Genomic DNA, 20,309 nt, shown 5'->3' on the forward strand with positions numbered 1-20,309 from the left:
GTTGTATGTCTGAATTGCCACCACCTTTCCCTCCAACAGTGGCAGGAAGGATCTGAGTGCGAACCAGATTGCCGTCAACTCCAGGAAGTTGATGTGTTGGGAGGATAGGTTTGGTTCCCAGAGGGACCCCACTGAAAATGTCCTCAGGTGCGTTCCCCATCCCACAAGGGAGGCATTCGTAGTGAGGGTCTCTGAGGGTGCAAGGCTTTGGAAGAGCATCCCCTCCAAGAGATTGGATTCCTCTATCCACCAAAGGAGATCCGGTACAAGGGACGGTGGAATCTCCAACAGTCTCTGTTGATGATGACGTAGAAGCTGGAAGTTTCTCAGGAACCAGAGCTGAATCATTCGCATCCTGAATCTTGCTAGTGGTATCACTGCCATGGTTGCTGCCATGAGGCTCAATAGCCTCTGTATGACAATGGCTTGAACTACACGTTGAGCTACTATGTCTCTTGCCAGTCTGGGGAGTTTGAAAGCCCTCGGTAGTGGAAGGCCTTTGTGGAGTCCAAGACTGCCCCTATAAATTGTACTAATTGTGATGGGGTGAGAAGTGATGTCTTGTGACTTCCAGGGAAGGAAAATGCCGAGCTGAGCTGCTTCTCATAACGGGAGCAGGCTGGAACTTCTGTTCGGGGTAGTGGAAGGCAAATTAATGCCTACTGCCTACTTTTCTCAGTTAGAGATTAGTCCAAGATATGCACAGGAAACTTTGAGATTTACCTTGGCTAAAAGGGAGTCCCGGGGGAGGGGGCTCCTTTGAGGCTTTGAGGGGTCTCCGGAGAAGAGTTGCATTTTCATCATCTGCAGAAGTTCTCAGAGACATTTATTTGACATAAGCTCGACGGAATCCTAACCTTCTTGGACTTTGTTAAACATCTAAAGCTACACAAAACCGGTGTGGATCTGGATAATTGGCAGAAAAGGTACAGATTATTATCTTTCATTCCGGGACTATTTACAGTTAAATAGAATAATTTCAGAAGGTGGGAAATGGAAATCTAGAAAGCTTGGAAGAAGAAGGGAGGAAGAGGTGAAATTTGGACTTTGTAAATTTAAAGGACAGTGCTAAAAAGTGGAAAGGAATTTATTGTTTAGTCTACTTGCGGTTGTGAAAAAAGAGCACCATCATCACAGACCTGCAGCATATACAATCAACACAGGAAGTACATCAAGCATCATGAGATCTCTTTACCAGTGAAAACGAGATTTGGTGGCAAGTAAAGCAGGAAGTAGCGAATGAAAAGCCTACTCTAGGACTATAATACCATTGAGAAACATCGGCGGCCATTGCTTGGAGGTCAAAATTAAAATAATGTTTTTGAAGTGTTCGGGACATTAAAAATTGTTGGAATTAACTGAGATGATGACAAGAAGATAAATACTATTGGACATATTGTTTGTAATGGACTTTAGAAGCCTTTAAAAGAAAAAAGTTGCAGAGAGAAGCAAAAAGTCGCGACCACCATTTTGAAAGATTTAAAAATTTAAAAAATTAATATCTCGGCCTGGGAAGCTCTGAGGATGGCAAAATTAGGCTTGTTATAAAAAGCAAGCTCTAATCTTTTGAATCTGATAGTTAAATTTGAAATTGGTGAGATCAAAATTTTCGGTGTTTTTAAATGTCAGAACACAAGCAAACCTGTACAAGGGCTACTTCATTGGAGAAGATGCAGGATCAATTAGAGGCAATGGAGGCCAGAATGATGAAAGGCATGAGAGATATGATAACTGCATCAAAAAAGAAATTAAAGAAGAGATTAAAAAAGATATGGAAGATCTCAGAAAGGAAACAGAGGAAACATCTAAGAAAGTGCAGGAGGTAGAAGGGACAATGAAAGTACATGATTCCACCTTGTTGAAAATGCAAGAAAAAGTGACAATCCATGACTGTAAATTGATGGAGACTCAGATACGTCTGAGAGGAGTACCCAAAAAGGAAGATGGTGACTTGAAAGAATATATAATAAAAATAATTGCAGAATTAGAGGAAGATCCTGAAGAGACTAAAAATATGTATGACTATATGTATAGAGTGAACTCACTCTATGCCAAGAAAAATAATTTATCAAGAGATGTTGTCATACGATACATGACAAAAGAAATGGTGGGAAAGATCATGAATAAATTTTTTTAAAAGACATTGATAGTAGGAGGCAGCAGAGTAAGAATTATGAAGGAGTTGCCAAGGCAAGTGATAAATGATAGAAGAACATATAAAAAACTGACAGAAAAATTACGGGACAATGAAATGAGGTTTAGGTGGATAATTCCTGAAGATTTGAGCTTTGAACTTCAGGGGAAAAGAATCACAATTGCAAATGCACAGGAACTGCGTAGATTTTATGAAGAACATAAAGAATTTGCACCATGACGGATTACTAATTATTGTCTTGGAATGTAAATGGACTAAATTCACCACAAAAAAGAAGGGCAACATTTCATTGTATTAAAAAGCAAAATTGTAATATCATTTATTTACAAAAAGTGCATATTAAACAAAAGGATTACAAATATTTATGGAATAAACAAATGAGGTTAGAATTTTTTTCATTGGCTGAACAGAAGAAAAGGGGAATGAATTTTTATATTAAACAAGAATTGGAGCCGAAATTAGTGTTTAAAGATAAAGATGAAAGATTTGTAGCAGTAGAAATAATATTAAATGCAAAAAAAAAAAGTTGTTATTGGGACTGTGTGCGCCTAATGGTGCAAAGGATGCTTTTAAAAAAGACATTATACAACAATTTGATGAACTGACTTATGACTAAGTTTTGATAATGGGAGACTTTAATGGAACAATTAAGAACTCTCTGGATAGGTCTGGGGGGGGGGGGGAAATAATAACAAAGAAGGAAAACTGCCAAAGTCTTTTTTTGAATTGGTCGAACAAGATAATTTGGAGGACATATGGAGGAAATTTAACCCTGAAGTGCGGGACTATACCTTTTTTTCAGCAAGACTTAAAACTGTTTCCAGAACTGACATGTTGTGGGGCACTAAAGATTTACGTCTTATAACAAGGAAAATAGAGATTTTACCTAAAACTGGGGCTGACCATAACCCAATAATGTGGATTACAAAATTGTCTAATAAATTGAGAAGATGGAGATTTAATGATTTACTACAGAATAAAGAAATAGTGACATCCCTAGAAAATGAAACTAAAACTTTCTTTCAAATGAATGACAAAGAGGATATAGAATTTCAGACGGTCTGGGATGCCTATAAAGCAGTAATGAGAGAAATATTGATTACCATGAATAATAAGGATAAGAGAGCAAAAGAAAAACAGTTGTTGGACATTCAAAATGAAATAAAGAAAAAAAGGGAGTTGAGAAAAAGGCCAGGGAAAAAGAAAATTATAAGGGAAAGTACAATATTACAAACGCAAATGAGACATTTGTTAAATAAAGAATTGGAATGGGATTTGAAAAGACTGCAGCAGAAATCTTTTGAGGGAGCAAATAAATCTGGAAAGTATTTGGCTTGGCAACTGAAGAAAAAGAGAGAAAATAAAATTATTAATAAAATTGTGGTAGATGAAAGAGAGGTGGTTAGCTAAGAGGGAATAAAAAGAGAATTTTTTAAGTATTATGCCAAGTTGTTTAAAGGTGTCAAAATAAAGTAAGAAAAGATGGATGAGTATCTACAAAAGATAAAAATAGAACCCTTAACAGAAAATATGCGAAAAGTTTTGAATGATCCAATTGAAAAAATAGAAATTGAAGCAGCAATTAACGCAATGAAAAATGGAAAGGCACCTGGGCCACATGGATATACAGCTAAATTTTTTAAAACCTTTAAAGAGGAGTTAATACCGAAATTGCAGAAATTGATGAACATGATAAGAACAAAAGGGAAAATACCAAACACAAGGAAGGAAGCTGTTATTTCGTTGATTCCAAAGGAAGATAGAGATGTCACGAATGTAAAAAATTACAGACCAATTTCGCTATTAGATAATGACTATAAAATATATACAAGAATGTTGGCAGAACGGCTTAAACAACATTTGATAAATTTTATGAAGGAAGATCAAGCGGGGTTTCTTCCCAAAAAGCAAATAAGAGACTGTTGTAAATATTGTAGAATATTATGAAAGACATCCAGAAAAGGAAGTAGCATTATTCTTTGCGGATGCAGAGAAAGCATTTGACAATTTAAACTGGGACTTTACGTTTGCAGTAATGGAGAAAATGGAGTTGGGAGAAAGCTTTATAAGAATGATAAAAGCAATATATACTGAACAACGTGCAAGGCTATGTATAAACGCAGACCTTACAGAAGATATGATAATTAGCAAAAGTACAAGACAATGTTGTCCGCTTTCCCCATTGCTGTTTATAATGACTCTTGAAATATTACTGATGCAGATCCAAGAAGATAAAGAAATAGAAGGATTAAAAATAAAAGGATTTACTTACAAATATAGAGCATTTGCAAATGATATAATGTTTATAAATGAAAACCCCATACAAGTCACACCTTTGTTGTTAGCCAAAATACAAGAATATGGGGAGTTGGCGGGACTTTATATTAATAAAGAAAAATCAAAATTTCTATGTAAAAATATGCAAATAAATAAGCAACAAGAAGTACAGAGACTAATGGGCTGTGAAGTCACCTCCAAGGTAAAATATTTGGGTGTGGAGATAACAATGAAGAATATTGATCTATTTAAAAATAATTATGAGAAGCTATGGCGTAAATTGGATGAAGATATGTTAAAATGGAACAAACTTAATTTGTCATTGCTGGGTAGAATAACTACAATTAAAATGAATATTCTACCAAGAATAATGTATTTGTTTCAAACTATTCCCATTGTGAAAGAAAGTAAACAATTTGATAAATGGCGAAGAAAAATTTCAGAATTTGTGTGGGCTGGGAAGAAACCAAGGATCAAAATGAAAATTTTGACAGATGCAAAAGAGAGACGTGGATTTCAACTACCGAATTTAAAATTATATCAGGAAGCAGTTTGTTTAGTGTGGATAAAAGAATGGATAACGCTGTTAAACAAAAAACTCTTAGTGCTGGAAGGTCACAGAAATAAATTTGGCTGGCACACGTATTTGTATTATGGGAAAAAGAAGATGGACGGTTTTTTCTCTCACCATTATATAAGAAATAATTTGCTAAATACATGGATGAAATACAAGAAATATGGGGATGAGAGAAAACCATTATGGATAGTGCCAGCTGAAGTAATAAAAATAACAGCTGAGATAGGTGAAGAAAAGTGGTTGTCATATAATCAATTATTAAAAATACAAAGTGGCAAAATAGAACTGAAAACTGCTGAAGAGTTGAATAATAAATATGATTGGTTCCAAATGCAATTAATAAAGAGTTTGGTGGATAATGATATCAAAACTGAAGGAATAAGAAAAGAACAAACAGAAATGGAAAAAGTTCTGCTTGGAGATAATGAAAAATTAATTTCAAAAATATATAAATTACTGTTAAAATGGTATACAGAGGATGAAGTAGTGAAATCTCAAATGATTAAATGGGCAATTAATGTAAATAAAGAAATACAGATGGAAACTTGGGAACACTTGTGGAAGAATTCTATGAAGCTTTGGACATGTCATAATATTAAAGAGAACTGTTTCAAAATGATGCATAGATGGTATATGACTCCTAAAAAATTGGCAAAGATGAACAATAAGATGCCAGATAGATGTTGGAAATGTAAAAAACATGAAGGTTCTTTCTACCATATATGGTGGACTTGTGAAAGGGCAAAAAAGTATTGGCAGATGATTCAGCAAGAAATTTCTAAGATTTTGGGATATGAATTTAAGAAAGTTGCAGAGACTTTTTTGTTGGGATTACAAATGGAAAAATTTCCAAAAGAAGATAGAACTGTAATTTGGTACTTGCTTTCAGCTGCTAGGACATTATATGCACAATTGTGAAAGCAAGAAAAAATACCAGAGAAATGGGATTGGATTATAAAAGTTATGACACGGAATGAAATGGACAAATTAACAAGAATATTAAGAGACTAAGATTTAGAGGTTTTTAAGATGGAGTGGAAAAAGTTCAGAAGATATGTAGAAAAAGAGTGAAAAATAAAAGAACATTGGACAATTTTTGATAAGTTTTAGAAAGAAGAAGAATATAAATTTTTGTTTTAATAGTTAAGGGTACCTTTAAATATTAGTATTTTAAGTAAATAACACCGGTGGGGGTCAAGTAACGGGGGGAGGGGTGGGTAGAAAGTAATATATGGGATAGATAAAAGAAGTTATTAAGATGTAAGAAATAGATTTATTACCATATGTTACCAATAAAATTGTTTTAACCTGAGAAGTGATGTCTTGTGGTTCACTTGCAATCCCAGCTGGTTCAGGAGGCGAAATGTGGTGTCCATGTTGCATTTCAGTTGTTCCTCTGAGTGTGCTACTAGGAGCCAGTTGTCTATGTACGGGCAGAGCACTATTCCCTGAACTCTCAGTTATGCCGCGATCAGCACCATTGTTTTGGTGAATACCCTGGGTGCTGTACATATTCCAAATGGGAGTGCTGTATTTTGAAAGTGTTCCTGGCTGATCGCGAATCTGAGATATTGTCTGTGATCCGGGTGAATGCTCAGATGGAAATAAGCATCCTGGAGGTCTATAGTGGCCATCCAGGTGTGTTTCTGAAGGAGTGGGAGGATATGTGTGAGTAGTCACGCAGAACTTCTTTACCAGTATGAAATTGTTGAGGGCTCTCAGATCCAGGCTAGGGCGCAGGCCACCAAACCTCTTGGGAATGGTGAAGTACCGGGAGTAGAATCCCCGGACGACGAGATGATAGGGCACCGGTTCTATGGCTTTTCTGTTCAGCAGTGAGGAGACTTCCTGGATGAGGGTAGGGTTGGGTGAGGTAAAGACGATCCCCGAAGGGAGGTGGAAAATGTGTGAATTCTATTGTGTATCCCTGCTGAATTATGGCTAGCACCCGGCATTGGTAGTGATTTGTTGCCATGCTGGAAAGAAAGGGCAAAGGCGGATAGAAGAGGACTGGCCTTCTGTGGTAGGCTCGCTGGATATCAAGTCAAAGGCTCTGTTTGGGCTGTTTAGGAGATTTCCCGCTGTTCTGCTGTGGATGTGCTGCTGCATTGAACTTGGACCTATGTTAGTACTGCTGTTGCTGTGAGGAGGAGTGTGAGTGCCATGATCCTTCCAGTGAGCTGCATGTGGATCCTCTCCTGGACCAAGTACGGGACCAAGGTTTTTGTTTAAATGGTTTGTTTGCAGAGGATATGCTGAGATTTCTTGAGGCCTTAATTCTTTTATCTATCTCTTGTAGGATCGTGTCCGTAGTGGAGCGGAAGAGGCCCATCCCATCAAAAGGTAGGTCTTCTATTGTGGTCTTCATCTTGGGAGAGAACAAAGTGGACCTCAGCCATGAGTGTCTGTGGAGTGCTACTGCAGTGGACAGTGTTTTGGCGAAGGTTTCTAAGTTATGCTTGATTGAATTTACCTGTTGCTTCGCTACAGCCATGCCCTCTCTTTGTATTTTCTTGATTTTAGTCTGAGATTCTGCTGGGAGGGATGGTAAGACCTCGGACAGTTGGTCCCACAGGGCATATTGATACCTGCTGAAGCATGCGAGGTAGTTGGCGTTTTTTATCCCCAACGCTGCTGTGGAGTAAAATTTTCTGCCAAGTGTATCCAGTTTCTTCCCTTCTTTGTCGGACGGGGTGGAGGAGACATGTTTGCCTTTCGAGGATGAGGTTACTGAGAGAGAGTTAAGTTTGGGATGCGAGAACAGGAATTCAGCCCCTTGTTCTTGTGCCTTGTACATGTGGTCAAGCCTTCTAGATGACACTACCATCGAAGCAGGCTTGTCCCACATAGACTTTGCTGTTTGCAGTAGGACCGTTGTGACAGGAAGGGCCACTGCAGTAGATGTGTCCTTCTGGACAATATCATAGACAAGGTCTGTGACAGTAAGGCCTAGCGTGCTGGCCATCCACTTCACCAACTCTTCGTATGATTTTAGGTCTTCGGATGGTGAGCAAAGGGAGTGTTGGATGGTGAAATTGGGGCATCCTCAGTTATAGGTGTAGCTGGTGTTGGTTCCCTAGGAGAATCTTCTGTGTGGTCGAAGTCAGATTCCCCTCTGAGAATGATTGGTCGTCACCAGATGCTGACTTTTCCAAGCCCAAAGGTGCGGAGGATTTTGCACGTTTCGGTACCAATGGTGTCCCTTCCACCTTGTGCTTTTTTGGTTTGGGAAGATGTCTGGTCAATGTGGAAGATCAAGCATCCCCGTCCCGAGGTGGAATCCACGGAAAGGATGGGGGATATGCTGCATACGGATATCCCCAGGGTCTTTGATCCCAATGGGGTGCCGGTGACATTGGCGGCCAGCGATAGTCTGGTTGTGGATATGGTCAGTATGGATCTGACCTGTACGGATCTGGTAGGTGGATCGGGTCTGGTGATTTGTATGGATCCAGAGGTCTGTTCAGTCCTGACGGGTGGCATGGAAGCTCCTGTGGGTGTTTCAGTGTTGTTGGCTCTTTTCTCGGTTTGGAAGGCTGACTGCCCTGAGCAGAATCTGAGTCAGGGTTACTAGGTTGGGTAAAGTCGATCTGGTCAGTATCGACCGCGCCTGGGTCTGCCACGTCCTCTTGCCCTTCATCCGGGGAGTCTGCCTGTCCTCTAGGGGACTGCAGTATGCGTAATGGCATTGATGTTGACAAGGACAGATCTGGAATGGGCGTGAAGCAACCCTGTTGAGATGAGCCCGGTAAGGGGTTGCTATGTCCCTTGGAGGAAGATCGTTTCGACTTCTCATCCCTGGGACGGTGTTTATCCTTTTTCTTTTTGGCTGGGGAGGCTGAAGAAGACTGTGAGGACGACATTGTCCTTTTCGGTCCCATCAGTCCTGTACCGACCATTCTCAGTGTGGATGCTGTCAGTGCAGACTTCGATGGCATGTTTAGGCGGGAAGATGCAACCGCCGATGCCGATTTGGCCTCCATATCCGCTTGCTTTTGGCCCGTTGGTTGGGGGGGGGGGAGAGCAGAGGTGAGGAGGGTTGCTTGCAAGCGAGCCATGCAGTTTTTTCACATCTGTCTGCTAAACTTCAAGTAGTGCGGGCAGATGTCCGTCCTATGGGATTCCCCCAGGCAGGTTAAGCAAAGGGAGTGTCCATCTCCCAGGGTTAGCTTGCTTCCACACTGGGAACAGCACTTAAAGCACCCCCACATAGGCCAGGGGGCCCTGGGGGTGGGAGGGAGAGAAAACTTGTGGCGAAAATAACAAACAGGGAGAAAAAACCTCTTTCTTTTTGTTTAGGAGTTGCAAGGGGAAGATCACCTACCGGAGCTCAGGCGAAGAACATCCTGTCACGTGCGCGGTTAGAAGGAAACTGGCGGAAATATGGTGCCCTCCTCTGGGCATGTGCAGTGGGGTCCCTGGGCATGCGCAGTGGAAGGACGCCAGAGAAAATTCTGGAGCTTTGAGATCACCATCGGGGTTGATGCAAACGCCGATTATCCCAACAGTGTGAACGCACAGATGACCATGAAGAAGATCTGCTTGGCACACAGGAGGTTCCAGGTTCAATCTCCGGCCCTTACAGTTTAAAAGGCAGTAAGTGATGTGAATGATCTCTAAGGCCCTGGATAGCTGCTGGTAGTCTGTAGTGTCTGAGATGGACCAATGGTCTGATTCAGTATAAGGCAGCTTCACGTGTGTGTTCTACATTATATTTAAAAATAAAAGAGAAAAACAACTTTAGCAAGAAATGAAGAGATCTATGCACAAGCTCCTTCCTCCACTAGGTAAACAAGTAAGCACTGCAATTTTGTATTTCAGGCAGGCAGCCCCTATCTGAACTTCAGAAAGTTCCATCAGAAGTGCTAAGAATGGGAAGGAAGGAGGCTGAGATGGGTTACACTTTTCACTGCCCCCTCTGCTTGCTGGGTCTGCCTGGCCTGCATGTACTTGGACATGCAAGAATCCATTCCATGATAAGGAGGGAAAAGTAATTTTGGAATAGTTGTCTGGCAAGAAAAGAAAGCTGCTCCTTTTGGTGGCTGCCAGGGAGACAGTGAGAGTCACAAATTCAATTTGCTGCAAGAAGAAGGTGAAATACAGAGGCGAGTGTCACATTCACATTGCTTAAGAGACTTATTTGGTAAAAGAAAGCAGGCCCTTTGCTGACACTGAAGATGTGGGCGAACCTAACCTGTGGTAAGACACCCACACTATCACTGCACCTTGAAGCAAACAACAGTGTGAAGCACTAAAAAGAGGATCCAGAAGGAAGAAAACAGAATGTGAGAGAGGGCTGGTCAGCATGGGAAGAGGAACTGCAAAAGGATGGCAGGCAGAGAGAAGAATTTGTTGAGTTCAAAGACTCTCCCCTGAGGAAAACAAAAAGCATAACATCTCACCAAGAGCACCAAAAGTTCTCCTGGTTTTGCATCTCTAAGCTCCAGCACAGCAGCATGAGAAGGCATGCCCTGATTTGGATGGTCCCTGGTCTTATGTTCTCACCCCTGAGGGCTCAGCCTTGAGCAGCCATATCCTTAAAGATACCTAAGAGCTACAAGAAGGTCATATTGAACCTGGAGATAGAGTTTTGGGAGGAAGGAATGGAGGAAGAAAGAAAGAAAGTTAAAGAGAAGAGAGGCAGAACTCTGCATCCAGCCCTTCAGCAACAGAAGGAAACAATATAACATTGCTATAGTACAGAAAGTGCTAGGGAAAGATATTAGATGTGATCAGATGGCTGGCTGATTACATTATAACTTATGATCCAATAACTTATTTGACTTGGGACCATGAAAGTCATCTTGAGCTGACTTGGAATTTGCTTATGTCAGCTCAAATCCTCATAGCAACGAGACAGCATGACCAAAAAAAAAAAACAATACACCCTTCACTTGCAGAATGGACTGCTAAAATTATGGAAAGCAGCAGAAATGGTCTAAAAAAGAAAAAGAAACTGTATTTTGATAAATTCTGGAAACTTTTTAAAAATTCTTGTTGAGTTGAAATTATAATTAATATTTTGTATAATTATGCTTGTTTTATGCAAAAGAAAATAAAGCAAAAAGTTTAAAAGCCTCAATAATACAGCCGGTACTTATTTAAATGTTAGCTTATGGTTATAGATATTATATGTGTTATTTCCTTTAATTAAGGAAGAAGACAGCAATGCTGAGTTCTTGTGATCTTATATTCATTATGAATACCAGCAACAAAAAAACTGCAAGGCAATTTTTGACATGCCTCCCCTCACCCCCAGGATCCACATAGGCCATTTTGCAACTATTTAGTCATTTGCCAGACGAGTTTGCCCATCATTTCTTGGAACCTTGGCAACACCAAATTCTTCTTCTGAAAACATGGACACAGAACTTAGGATACACATTTCTTCTTTTTTTTCACATACAGAGCACTCCATTTATTTTAAGCATTTAGATTAAACAGAGAGGTTTACAATCTCATTATTGACAAGATACAAACAGAAAGGAAACGATGCAAAAGACATGTATGAGTTACAGAACCGCGTCTTCTTAAAGCAGAAAACATTTCACGAGTCAATTGAGACCTCATTTAAAAAATTAATAGGAAGAGGGGAAAAAAATATAAGAAAAATTTAAGTCTCAAGCAAACCTCCCCTGCTACCCCCCAAAAAACACCAAAGGAGTGGGGGAAATAGTTATGGGACCTCCCAACCCTATTGCTTCTAATTTTCCTATCGGAAAAGGACATATTTAAACTATGAACCAGCTAGATGGTTTTGGGAAGGCAGTGATGCACAAATTTACATTAAAGATGCTCAAACATGACCTTAGTACAGGAGAAGGAGGAACTCAGAGCAGTTCACACAAATCAACCAGAATGTCAGCAGCGATGTCCACAGTGAAGGAACAATGGTCCTGCTTATTTGAAGCCTAGAAATAAGTTGACAAGATCATAACTTTGTCACTTTCCTGGCTTAGTCCTTCTGCATTTGTTGCATTGAAGTAGTGAAGGAACAATGGTCCTGCTTATTTGAAGCCTAGAAATAAGTTGACAAGATCATAACTTTGTCAGTTTCCTGGCTTAGTCCTTCTGCATTTGTTGCATTGAAGTAGCCCACAATATGCACAATGGCAATCACTTATGGAAGGATCTGAAATGGAACACGAGGGCTTGTTCAGTGGAGAGACACTGCAGAAAACAACCTTAACATCCTGGCCTCATTCAACATCATCTTTCACCACCCTTTCAAGAGGCTTTTCTTTCGCATCCAGCCTAAGGATGCATCCTTTGTACTCAAGAGCTTGCACACTGTATTCTGAACACTGCTTTGTTCCCAATAAAGGGATAGTTCCATTGACTCTTATGAATTTCATAATTGGTGCAAATTGCAGCCTTTATTGTGGTTTAAAGAGAATAAAATGTGTCTGAGATAAAGCAAATCATGGTTTTTTGAATTGCTGAAATTCTCAGAATCTGTTCCACATATGCAATGTGGACAGCCTAAGAGAACAAAAGTGGTTCCAGGAGAGAAATGATCCCTTTAAAATGATGCTGTCACTTTCTGTATTCTTAACACCCACACTGAACAAACAACAAATAAAGTGGAAGCCTGTAGCCAAAGTACTGGCCAGGCTAGTTCAAATCTTTATGTGAAATTCAGCCTTTCCCTGCTTCTTGACCCTTCATTTGGTCCTTCCTGGGTTTCCAGGGTCTCATTGCTGCAGAGGTGACAGAAGCCACAATTGGCAAAGTCTGGCTTCTGTGCAATCCGAAAGGAATGACTGGCTTGATATACTCTTGGCATAACAATTCTATATCCTTTAGGTTCCCTAATCTACAGCCTCCAGTTCTTCAAACCTTTCTTAACCGTTCAGCCATTTCTTGTTCCGACAAACTTTCTTTCTCCTTAGTTCTTTACTTTATGTCCCCACTACCCATGGTTTTCTAGCTTTTCAGCTAACTGCTTATCTTGTTCTTTTAACCTGTCTGTCTCATTGGCCACTATAGCCACCAGAAAAAATCCTGGTGGACTCGTGTGCCATGTTTTCTAAACTCTCCCACTATAGCCCAGGAACCAAGCAAACCAGTAATGAGGCTGCAACATCTACTGCTGGGTACAGACAGGAGGTGCAGTGCCAGGACTCACTGCTCCTTCCCTTGTTACTGGTGGGCAAGGTGAGAAGCGAGGAGGCCAGCAGACGCATGGTGTCTGTTTTCACTACCCCCAGCCTGGACCTAGTGCTACTGGGCTTGTCCTTCCTCAGCTGGCCCCATAAGCAACTGCCCAGGCTGTGCTTGCTGAGGAAGACTGCCTACAGGGACAGTCAGGCAAGGATAAGCCAAGGGAAGCAGTCGTACCTTGTATGACTGGCCCTGGCTTTCCATCAGGTATGCAGAAGAAGCAGGGTCCTTTTCCATGGCTGGTTTTGTCTGCCCAGCCCACCTCTGCAGGCCTCCCTAGCGCTCCTGCCTCCCCATCATCACTACAGCTGAGGAATCTGCACAGGCTCCTCTCGCCACAGTGGCTTGTTTCTTTTGCCTTTCTCCTCATGCTTTCTAAGTTTCTTCTGCTCCCATTTCGCAAGTCATCCTACCTTCAACTATTATGTATCAAAGAGCTGTCCTTGAGCATCTCCACTTTACTCATCCTCTTCCCCAGTGTAGAGCCCAGCCAACAAAGCTACTTCTGTCCCTACTGCCTGTGTGAGGTTGCTCAGCTAGAAGTGACAACTTTTCCTTTATTCACAAAAAGCTAGGCTGTGAATCATTAACAATTTTGTTCCTTGAACTGTTGAAATGTCTGTAAGAATTCCATGCCACCTTACCAGCTCAGCCAATCAGTACTATAAATGTCACCACTACCAACACCACACTGACATGCAGCATTTTAAAGTGCTCAGAGTACTTTGTACACAGCTCTCAGTAATCATTACAACAGCTCATAAAGTCGATGAGAATGATCCTCACGATATTGCAAGGGGGAGAGGGAGAGTGAAGGGCTATGACTTACTTAAAGTCAGCTCTTAATTCCATGGTAAGAGTGAATTTTGAATGGGGGATTTCCAGGTTCAGACAACACTCTTAGCCACTATGACACGGTACTTTTTGCAACATTCTTAGATTATCAGTGGTTAAAAAAAATAGGCAGGTTTACTGAGCAAGATAGGTGTGCATTTACAACCCAGTTGGATTCTTCAAATTAAACTGTTGTTGGGCGAAGAATTCTTTAGACAGTTTTGCTGTCTGTAAGTTTACAGTACCTTCAAATTGTGAGTGATACAATGGTTTCACTAATGTGTTCAATAGGTGTACTACTAACCCACAAATTAGGTAGACTGTCAATAGCAAAAAAAAAAAAAAACACCCTTTGAGTAATGCAGCACTATGGAAAGTTAAGGCTGTATAGTGATCATTCATCCTGCAACACATGACCCAGCATCCTATCAACTACACACAACATTACACAAATACAATACAGGATGTCTCTCTCACATTTCCTTGACTACATGGTTTGAACTGTGAAAACGAATCTATATAGTAACCCTGCCACATAGCAGCATTTTTCCTCCATGCATAACCTTCTATAAGAAGCTGAGTAATATCTTCTTCACAAATACTGGGCATAATCATCCTCTCAGATTGCTGTTCTATAAGGAAATGTGGTGTAAACACAATGGACTCTGTAGATAGCCTCAAAAAATGACACTTATATGACACATTGGCTGCCAACAGACTGGCACTTTAGGTCAACTGAAGAGACGCCTCTGAAATCGACCCAAAAAATCCTTCCACACACAAACATCTGCTGCCTGTCCTTGTCCCGTACTCACCCCATCCTATGGCCTCTGCAGTGTGACTCAAAAAGCTACCACTTTCACAGTGTGACTCAAAAAGCTACCACTTTCAAAGTGGTAGCAAATTTTTGAGCCACGCGCATCGCCTCCTTGGCATCTGGAAGCAGAAGGGTGAAAGCAAGGCACCTTGGCGGTGTGAAACCACCAAGCTGCCCCAAGTCGCACCTGGCTTATTTAAAACAAAAACTGTTTGGTGCACATGAGAACATGTACATGTATGTTTGCTTGTGTGCACACATGCGCATGAATGCGCATGGGCGGGATGGGGATGGCTTGTGGGGCAGCATGTGGAGGCTTTAAGATGGCTCCCATCCACCCCCAAATGTTGGTCTGTTATCACCCATTGTGCACAATTTTCTGAAGAGACTGCTTGGAAAGATATTAAATGACCTTTGCTAATTAAATTTTTCAACTACATAATCAAGAAACATTCAATGAGTTGCATCCAACCAGCAATCGATGGAAATCACTGGTAATTATGGATCTTCCCATTTCCCTCCGCTCCCAGTAGTCCTTTGCAACCCTGGAAACATTTATCCCTAATGTCATGAGAGTTGGGACTCACATTGTATAATAACTATGTGGGTTGTAAAACTGCAGCAGAGAAAGCCAAAGGAACACAATCACCCATTCCTATCTCTGTCACTGGAGATCCTCTGATGGAAGAGGAAGAAGGGTGATTTTGTTCCCTTCCCCCTCCTCATTACAATCCACCGACTACAACTTCATGCAGGTCTCACAACCCCAGGAATAAACGCTCTCAGGGCTGGAAATGGCCACTGAGAGAAAGGGAATATGAAAATGTGCTGTCTTTAGGCTTAATCCAACCCAGTCCTTTCATACTATAGTTGCTTCTCCCCCAAATCCCAACAACAGGTCATTAAAACAAGATGATGAATGGTTAGTTATGGTAGAAACCTGTAGCACAAGCTAGCCATAATGCAGCCATTTTGGTGCCAAAATGCAAGAAGATTTCATATCCATTCTACATCAGAGAGCAAGTTGCTTGCTACTGAGAGCTTAAACTGAGGAAACTGAAAACGTTTTGCCCAACACCTAGCACAAGTTTCTAAAAAAATCATTCATGTGAATCCATTTTAATCTCATTCTTTGGCAAACTAATCAGTCTACAGAGAAGGGTGATACACACACTATATTACATACAGAACCAGAAACTGGGGAAAGTTCCTCACAATGGACATCCAGCCAAATGAGAATGGAGAAGTGGACAAAAATGAAGCTTGTGTTTCATTAGCACACCAACAAATATCACAGGGGAAACTGCAAGAACAATTATTTGGTTAAATGGGTGGAGGGGATTATAGCCTCCTGCCTGAAACAGGGAAATAGCTAGACATTCTGATACAGATTCAAAAGCATTTCTGCATTTTTAAAAATTTAGTGACAGTACTGTAATACATAAACAAGCACAAAAGAGGAGTGTTACAGAGTGTTTCTCAGAAGTGTTATACAACTTAACAGTCCAAATATCACCATAAAAGAGGCCACCTTTATGATACTTTATATAATAGTGAATTATTTATCTATAAATGATTAAATGCCAGAAATGTGGAGGGAGAGAGCAAGAGACAGACAGACAAACAGATCGACAGAGAAGGAATAAAAAGTAGGGGAGATGGGTCAGTGAAGAGGAGGATGACAACACACTCCTTCATGTATTTTTATCTTTTCTAAAGCACTCGGAAGAAGAGGTTCATGTTTCATGAAAGGCGTCTTTCTGTTTCATTTCTGATAACCTATTCTCTCCTTGGAGGAAGGTATATTATCTGGATCAGCCTTAAACAAATTAAAGTGGATGGAGCTTAATTTCCATAATGCTAGCATTCTTTTCTAAGCTAGCTGCTGCCCTTGAAATCTATCTACAATGGCCCAAGATTACAGTACATGGCCAAATAAATAACAAAGCTCTGGTGACATCAGAAGACACCAAATTGCTTAATCTAGGCTTTCACTACACTATTTCTATCAAGATGTTTGTTCCAGCTGACCCAGATGTACCAAACTGAGCTCTCCCTGATCAAAAACAAATTTCAGTTCTGAGAATGCTGAAACTGCTTCCCTGGACGTTGATTAAAAACAAAACACAGGCTGTTTCCAGGGACCTGACTCAAATGCTGAAATCCACATTATGTCACTTCGTCTCCCTGAGCACCACTCGAACACGTATAACGCCTTCTCAATAAGAAAAAAAGACATTTTATTTCTTTAAAGAGAAAGGTTATTTCTATAATTTTTTTATTTCAATTTCCAGTTTTCACCCATTAAGACATAAATATAAATAGAATTGTAATAAAAGAGATTAAGGGGTAAAGGTTCAAATTTTCCACACATTTTGATGCCATGTAGATTAGGTATTATTTATGAAAGTCGAAAGCAAAAACAGTATAAATTTACCCAATAATAAGAGACAGACTGCTGCAAACTGCTGCAGGTCTTTCTAAGGTAGGTTTGCTGACCTCCTGTTGGAGCCTGGAGATCTCCTGCTTTTACAACTGATCTCTAGCTGGCAGAGATCAGCTCCCCTGGAGAAAATAGCTGCTTGGAAGGGGGGACTCTATGGCAATGTACCATGCTGAGCTCCCTTCCCTTCCCTTCCCTCCCCAAACCCCACCTTCTCTCAGATCCACCCCCAAAGTCTCCAGGTATTTTCCAACACAGACCTGGCAACCCTAATTAAAAATGTGCTGCTATGAGCAGCAAAATGTCACCCACACTAATTGTCTAGTATACTAGCATTTTATGTATCTCATCACCACCACCTTAGTTTTATAACATCTTACTTACCTGTGTTGATCTTAAAAGGTGCTTTTTGTATTTCTCCCATGGGATTGAGGCAGCTGAGCAAAGCAATGTCTCTATCTTCCCCAAGGAAGGAGGAGGGAGGAGAAGTCTCAGCCAATGGAGGAGCTTGGCTTTGTAGCTCTGCTGTACGATTGAGAGAGCCTGGCACAACTCTAGCTTTGATTGAGAGAACTCTAGCTGTGCCAGGCTCTCTCAATCACTCAGCAGAGTTACAAAGTCAAGCTCCTCCATTGGCTGAGATTCTTCCTCCCTCCCTCTTCTTAGGGAAAGAGGGAAAGAGCGAGGAGCGGCTGCTTTGCTCAGCTGCCTCATTCCATGGAGAAAAACAAAAATGGCGGCAACAGAAGCAGGAGAGAGGGAGAAAGAAGCAGACCATAGTGAGTGGCATAAAAACTCTCTGAGGGCCAGATCAGCCCCGCGGGCTGGATATTTGACACCCCTGTTTTAAACAATCAATATATCCTTAAAAGTTTACATGTATGCACTCTGCAGTGTAAGCATTATCTAATACTGTAAATCAAACATATTGATGTAAAACATACCACACAGCTCTAAAATTGTGTCTTAAAAAGCATTTCACCCATTCTAAAAGAAACTAATATTTCACTTGAAGGTCTTCTATGTTCCACAAACTTTCATTCCCACCCCTTTGAAAAACTTCTTTTAAAAAACCTTTCTGTTTCATTCCCTATGACTTCACACTATTTAGGTCCAGCTGTGGCTTCTTTTTCTTTGGCCTTAGTGCTGGTAGGGAGGGACGGTGGCTCAGTGGTAGAGCATCTGCTTGGGAAGCAGAAGGTCCCAGGTTCAATCCCCGGCATCTCCAAAAAAGGATCCGGCATCTCCAAAAAAGGGTCCAGGCAAATAGGTGTGAAAAACCTCAGCTTGAGACCCTGGAGAGCCGCTGCCAGTCTGAGAAGACAATACTGACTTTGATGGACCAAGGGTCTGATTCAGTATAAGGCAGCTTCATATGTTCATATGGTAACTGGGCAGAGGTGAAAGCTCAGTTGGAAATAGATCCATGAACAGTGGAAGGGTATTGTCTCACAAAAACTCTGGTTTGAGCTTAAAATGGCCTGCTCCCTTTGCCTTTAGTTTTTGAAGAGTGGTACTCCTGTAACTCCATAAGAAGAGCCTTGCTGGATCAAACCAACAGTCCAGTCCAGCATCATGTCTCACACAGGAACCAACAACAGGGTATAGAATCCAAGGAACTCCAGAGATGCTCTTGATACACTCTGAGGTTTGTATTGCTTCCTTTCTGTTTTAGTAGAATTTTAATTGAGTCAGGAAACATTAAGATTACTTTTTGAGGCTTACAATATCCCACCACTGAGTCAGCATCTATAAATTAAATGTTGCTGTTCTTGAGTGTCTACGCTCTAAATTAATGGTGAAGCCATCAAAAGCAACAATTTTTAATAAAACTGTGAATGGAAAAGGAGTTTCCTCATTGTGTCTTATTATTCCACTGCTTCTCCAATCTTTTCACATCACTCTCTTAACGCTAATGCTGAGATCAGGTGTGGGGTGTATGCCTATCATCTGCAAACAGACTTATGAGCACAGATTCAAGTACCAGGTATAGGAGTTAGACATCTTCAAAGTTCCAAATCTCACTTTCAGTTTCAATCCCCACAGCAACCAAGGAAGCAGAGAGTCAAAATCAGAAGTCAATTCCTGGATTCTTGTCCATACCCCGGAAGTGCTGCATGCAAATCAAACTGGGGTGGGGGGTGGGGAGACCTAACTCAGTGGCAAATCACCCTGTTAGCAGCACATTATGAGAATGCCTGAACAACTACCCAGAATAAACGGGTGACATCACAGAAACACTAGAGGGTCTCTCTCCAATGCATTGCTGCAGGATAAATATAAATGTGTACACACACACAAACACACACACACAGCTTTACTGAAATCTTCACCGCATTTAAATAGAACCTACTGGTCCCAACAGATCACATTGCTACATACCCAGATCTGAAAATGAGTACAAGATTTTTTTTAAAAAAAAAGACTGACAGTTAAAATGAAACTTGCATAACACTAATACTATTTCAGAGCTAAGAGGGTGTTCAAGAGGAACTGAATAGCAAAATGCTCTTCCTGTAAACTAATCTGTTACCTGAAACCAATCTGCAAACTGAACATAAGTTATATCCAGTTCTGATCAAGTGCCAGGTGAACAGCAGCCTCTGAGGACCAAATCCTGTTTGCTGTTCAGGACACTATAATATTGGTATCACACCGAAAACATGAGAATATGTAAAGATCTTCATTTGAGTACATGCGGAATAAACTGCCAGTGTGCCAGGACTTCAGTGATTACTTAACGAACCTTCGAGGAGGGGAGGGAAGCCCTCCCAGCAAAGCTCACAGTGGCATATTGGGACTGCCGCAGCACTTGCCATTAGGCTAAATATTAACTTGGCAGAGCCAAACAAGTTTTCTTACCTAGCAATTTGCATAGGGCATAGAGGTCCATAAACGTTACTTCAAGATAGATGTCCTTTTTTCCTGTGATGATTGGCAGCTTGCATATACCATTATATGATATCATAATACATCACTTTTAACTTAACAGAAATCCCAAATCCAAGACAGGGATAGAATGGCCCAGGACTAAAAGGGCTGA

The 20,309-nt window shown here is 40.9% G+C and overlaps 1 protein-coding gene across 1 annotated transcript in view; it reads right to left on the reverse strand.

Annotated features, from left to right (window-relative positions):
- Positions 1 to 20,309, reverse strand: part of NUDCD3 (NudC domain containing 3) — an 81,263-nt gene that overhangs the window by 11,448 nt on the left and 49,506 nt on the right. The window lies entirely within an intron of this gene.

This window comes from Heteronotia binoei, chromosome 12 (genome assembly GCF_032191835.1).
Source record: "Heteronotia binoei isolate CCM8104 ecotype False Entrance Well chromosome 12, APGP_CSIRO_Hbin_v1, whole genome shotgun sequence".
Classification (NCBI taxonomy): Eukaryota; Metazoa; Chordata; class Lepidosauria; order Squamata; family Gekkonidae; genus Heteronotia; species Heteronotia binoei.